We start from the raw sequence: 5,918 nt of genomic DNA, 5'->3' as shown, positions 1-5,918 counted from the left end.
CCCCAGCTTTCTCTGCCACTGGCAGTTCTTTCTTTCCATTAAAAGCTGAAGCAAACAGGCCTGGGCTGTGTGTTTGGTTGGGACTGGGTGGGGAGGGGGCTGGATGCCTCAGGAGTGGAGAGTGGGACAGGGGGTCCTCCCCAACCCCTCAACCTAGGAAGTGCTTATACCCAATCTGTGGGCATTGTGAGGGCAGAGGGGTTCAGCAACCCTATTGCCAATCCCTTCTTCCTGCTAGAAGGTTCTGTGTGTCCCCTAACTGTTCCCTCTGCCTCTCTGGCTCATGCCCTGCCAGGGCCGCTCCCACGGAGCTGGTTGAAATGTTGCCTAGCTGTCACCATGAGGGGCACCTCATGCCAATGAAGGCACCAGAGCTGCTCTGAGCTCCGTCCTCCCTCCCAGCCCCTCTCTAGACTCTGTGCCTGGGGGCCAGGTAGGGGGTGGCAGCCTGCCTTGTATCTTTGGAAAAGACTTCTGACCTCAAGTCCCCAGAGTTAGGCCAAACCTCACAGGTTAAGGGCCCAGCGCACCACAAGCCTGCCCTCATTTCAGATACACCTGGCCAGCTAGTTTCTTATAGCCATGCATTCTCATTAGACATAATCATATACACAATCACATGAACAAATAGAATTTAAAAACTGTGCACATTCTCCCTACCTCTTCCCCAAAGCCCTCCCCTGACCGATGGTTACACACACACACACACACCCCTCCCTCCCCCCACTCTCTCACATAAGTACCCCAATGAATTTTATTACCCAGCCACTCAGTATGCCCCTTCTGCCTGGATAGCGAGGAGCCCTGGTGGTGGAGAGGGTGGTGTGTTGGGCTGCTAATGGCAAGGTCAGCAGTTTGAAACTACCCGCTGCTCCATGGGGGAGATATGAGGCTTTCTTCTCCCGGGAAGAGGCTCAGAAACCCACACGGGCAACCTGCAGGGTCACCAGGATCAATTTGATGTCCACGGGTTTTGGTTTTTAATCTGGACAATGAACAAGAAGGACTGGAGAATTGATGCCCTGAGTCACGGTGTTGGTAAAACATCCTGAAGACACCAGGGACGGCCTGAAGAACACACCAAGATTTGTCCTGGAGGAAGTGATGCAGCCCGGATGTTACTTACACGTGAGCATGCTGAGACTTCATCTCAAGGGCCTTGGACATGTCGTCGGGAGGGACCTGTCCCTGGGGAAGGACATCATGCTGGATAAAGTAGGGGTCAGCAGGAAAGGAGAGACGGAGCTCGGACATTGTCAGGACCGGGTGGGGGCAGTGTCCACTCTACTGTACAGGCTGTTATGATTTGTGGTTGACTTGATGGCACCCACACCGGGGGTGGGGGGGACATGGCTTGTGCTCTGTTGCTAATCTACATGTTGGCCGTTCTTCTGCCTCAGGAGAGCTGGGCTAAGGCTTTGCTTCCGAGAAGAAGACTGTGGCCTAGGAGACATGGGAGCGGTTCTACCCTGTGACACAGGGAGTGGCCCCCAGTCACAGCAGACACGGTGGCAGGGGGTTGGGTTTGGGTTGAAGGGCAGTTCACTGGGACCTATTCAGAATCTGCGGCTCACACGTAGTGCCCAGATCCACCACACTGACTCTTTACAGTAAGCAGGCAAAGTCGAAACGGTGTCTGCCGACAGACACGGGAGGAGCCGAGTGACTGCACCCTGGTGGATGGACTAGTACACAGCTGATAAACATTTATTCATACGAGGCTTGGAGTAACTCGGGGGAAAGCTGAGGATACAATCATGACGTGGGAGAAGCAGACACGAACGTGCTCTGGACAATGACACCACCCTTCTGTGGCTGGGCTTGGGGTGGGGTGGGGGGAGACCAGCAGGAAGTATAGCCGAGGATCCCATCAGGGTAAGGGTGGGGCCGGGGTGCCTTTCCTTTCTCTTTCCCACAGTTGACTCCATTTTTCTTTCAAACGCAATCGCTCTGCCTCCACTCTTAGCCCCACCCCCACCCCTTCTCTGGAGCCAGATGGGACCCCACTCAGGTCATCTGCCCTGCCCCCTCCCTGTCTGTGGGACCCACCTGCTCTCTGGTGTCCCCACCCCCACTCCCAGATGGCCAGCCCTCTCAGCCACTGAAGAACCCCCCTCCACCCTCCCCAGGCTGTTAGCCTTTGGAAGAAAAAAAGCTGCTGGGCGCCGAGAAAGAGATCGCTACTCCCCTCCTGCTTCCACCTGGTCTGGGCCTGGACTCGAGCCCCCCACCCAGCGGCACATCGAATGTGGACCTTCTCCGTGAGCAGGTCTAGCAGGTCCTCGGGTCCAACTCAAGCTCGAGAATCCCTGGGATGCTTGGTGGAAGTGCCAAGTCATGGGCCCAGTCCCATTTTAAAGTAGCCTCCTGCAGGATGGGGGTTGGGGGAAAACAGGTGGCTCACAGCCTCCCTTTGAGAAACCAGCCCCTGGTGGGTGGGGGTGGGGAGAGTGGTGCTGAAAGAGCCAAAGTCACTAGGGAGGATGGAGTGGAGGGAGGAGATGGGGGTCTGGGGTTGGCCCCTGAGGCCCAGAGCATTTCCTGGGGCAGACACATCTCAGATCCGAACCCCCAAGCCCTGCTGGGGCCTGGGGGAGGGTCCAGTGGCCTCACATCTGCGGGACCAGTTACCATGGAGTCAGCGCTGCTTCCTGGGACCTCCCAGGTATATCGGGCTGGGGAGAACTGCCCTCCGGAGGCTTTGCTGGGTCAATTTCTGAAGGTGTTTGATGGTCCTTTCTTTGAGAGACTGCGGGGGGCATGTGGGCCTGTTGGGGAAGTCCAATTCTCCACACTGCAGGCTCCATGGCTTACAATGCTCCCAGGTCATCTGGGATGGGCAGGAGAGGAGCCTGGGCTGAGGAGGACAGTGGAGCCCCAAGTCTGGACCGGCAGGGACCCTGGGGTGGTGGCGTCAAGCTCATAAGAGTTAGTGCAGAGTCGGCTGTTCAGCTTCAGGGCAGGCCCAGGAGGGTGTGCTAGACAGGGATGAACTCTGAGAAGTACAGCTTCTCCCCAGGTGAGGGGTGGAGAGGCCCCTGGATGCTGTCCTCCTGATGGTCCTGGGAAGGGACCTCCTCTTCTCCTGAAGTCTGTGAAGGCAACAGGGGCGTAAAAGAGCAAAGTCCAGCCAGGAGTGTCCACCCAAGCTTTTTTTCTGGGGCGCAGGAAGGAGCTAACAACCTCTCCTTCTATGGACTCCCTGACTCACCAGCCACCCGAACCTCCCCCAACCCCCCCACCTCTCACCCCGCAGGGACCAAACTCATTGCCTCAAATTGGGCTCTGGTTGCTGATATGCAAATCCAGGCAACCCAGAGCTCTTTAAGCCTAAACTCCCAAGAAGCTCTTCTAGAATTTTCTGAACCAGACAAAGGGGCTGTGAGATCGATTGAGCACCCTGACTTCCTGGGTGGCTGGCCAAAGGAACTGTGATGGGGGAAGTAGTGGATGCAGACCTCTGAGGCCTGGGAGTGCATGTGAGGAATGAGCCCCACCCACCACTTCCCCACATTGTCAGACTTCTGTCCACACCTGACTCTGGCAGCAGATCTCGGTGTCAAGAGGGCTTGAGGGCTCGAGGGTGGCACAACGCCCAGTGGGTCGAGAGGTTCCGGAAAGGTTGATCACAGCATGCTCTGGGACACAGTGGCTCCCAGGCACCTGGAACAGAGACTCTGTCAGAACAGCCTGACCTTGGCAGCTGGCATGGTCTGCAAGAGGACAGGGAGGGGGCCAGGCAGGGAGGGGAGGGACAGACAGGTGGGGGCAAGAAGACAAACACAGCTGTAGAGTTGGAACGCCTGGTCCCAAGGTTGGGCCTACCACTCCCTGTGTCTCTGTGTCTAACCTCTCTGAGGCTCAGTTTCTGCAAGTGTACTGGAAGTAGTAATTTTCCCCTCACCCAACCCAACCCACGCAGCCCACCCAACCCAACCCACCCAGCCCACCCAACCCACCCAACCCAATCCAACCAACCCAATCCAACTAAACCAAACCAAACCTATTACCATTGAGTCCATTCTGACTCACAGCAATGCCTCTTGCAGGACCTTATGCTCAGAGGAGCTGGTTAACCTCCTAAAGCAAGTGCAGCCTAAGATCACTATCATCAAAGCAAAAGAATCAAGAAAAATGGTTTTTTTTGGTGGTTTTTTTTTTTTTTTTTTTTTTTTTGCGGTGGGGCCTATCGTGCCTTTGCAAATCCCCCTGCCTTTGGGCAGCAGAGAGGAGGAGGGCGTCTGGGGACAAGCAGAAGGCTAGTCCCAGCAGAAAAGGAGTGGTGGGACTGGAGTGTCTGACCTGGAAGGGGCCTTTCTCTATCCAGAATGAGTGCATGGTTGCTCAGAAAAGGCAGCCTTGAACCATGCTCTTTCTTTCTTTAAATAATTTTATTGGGGGCTCATACAACTCTTATCAAAATCCATCCATCCATTGTGTCAAGCACTTTTGTACATATGTTGCCATCATTTTCAAAACATTTTCTTTCTACTTGAGTCCTTGGTATCAGCTCATACCCCCCACCCCCCATCCTCCTTCATGAACTCTTGATAATTTATAAATTTTAGATTTTTCATGTCTTACACTAACCGCTGTCTCCCTTCAACCATTTTTCAGAAAAAAATGGTTTTTGTATGAAAAAAGCAGCCATTGAAGATTATGGGGAGGCCAGGGAGAGCGGGTGGGGTTGGGGACCAGAGGGGGTAGAAAACAAATAAGAGCCTCGTCTTTCTCCTGAGAAGCTGCTGGTGGTTTCAAACTGCTGACCTCGTGGTTACTCGCCCAACGCATAACCACTATACTGCCGGGGCTCCTCCCGGCTTACTAACTGCAGAATTCCTGCAGCGACGCTCGCTATGACACTGTATTGGGTCCGAGGGCCCAGGGACTGAGCTCAGAGGTGAGCCGGCCCCTTCTCCTGGAAGAGGAGCCGGACAGGCGGATCTGAATTCCGAGAAGTGACAGAGCAGCAAGGTTGTGAGGGAGGTGGAAATAACAGGGGGAGGAGGAGGAGGAGGAAGAGATGGTCTTTGAGAGTGAGGAGGCTGAGGCAGAGGAGGGTGGCAGGAGCCGAGGAAGAGCGGGGAGGAGGGAGGGCCGGAGGAGCGTCTGGAGGAGCACTCTGAACGTGACACAGGGAGTTCTCTGAGCCGCGAGCGGTGAAGGACGTTCACGGATCGCCACTCCAGGCAGAGTCCCGAGATGGAATTCTGATTCACGTACGTGATCGAGATGGACAAAGGCTTCCTAAGTGGACAGCAGTACGGAATACACAAAACAGCCAGCGCATGAGCGTGTCCTATTCGGAAACTCCCCAGACCCTTTTAAACTACGATAAAAGCTCTGAAAATAGGCCAACGGCGGCCTTTGAGTTTATTGAGTGGCTTCCGGCGGGATGCGCTTGGTTTTCTCAGCGCTATCTAATGAGAGGGGTCCCCGAGGGTCACTGCTGCCGTCATGGGGGGGGGGGGCTGGCGTGGGAAGCAGCGGGAGCACGGGGCCCAGGGTTATCTCTTCGTGACAGGGCATGTAGCTACTCTCTACGAAGCGCAAGAATCCAACTAGCCGAGTGGCTAAACAGCGGCCCTGATGTCTACAGTCCGGAGCGGCGTCATGGGGTTCTAGACTCTGCTTCACCCGCCTTTGAGCTCTGGGTATCTTCAGGGAGAATCCAGGCCAAAGAGGGACTTTTTACACCAAGGGATGAAGTGGACAGACGAGCAAGGTGGCCGTATCTGCAGCGGCCGGTGGAGCCGTTCACCCTGATGCACAGTAGTCGAGTCCTGGGGGTCCCGTGTCTTGGGGGACAGTTTCCCAGCTATCAGCAGCGTTAGAGGGAGTACTGTGAGACCTGCTCCATACCACGCTGCAAGGCCATTGAAGAGGAAAGCTATTGAACTATGTTTTTTAAAGTTTTA

This window comes from Tenrec ecaudatus, chromosome 10 (genome assembly GCF_050624435.1).
Source record: "Tenrec ecaudatus isolate mTenEca1 chromosome 10, mTenEca1.hap1, whole genome shotgun sequence".
In the NCBI taxonomy this organism is placed as follows: domain Eukaryota; kingdom Metazoa; phylum Chordata; class Mammalia; order Afrosoricida; family Tenrecidae; genus Tenrec; species Tenrec ecaudatus.
Note: the sequence above shows the minus strand (reverse complement) of the source record.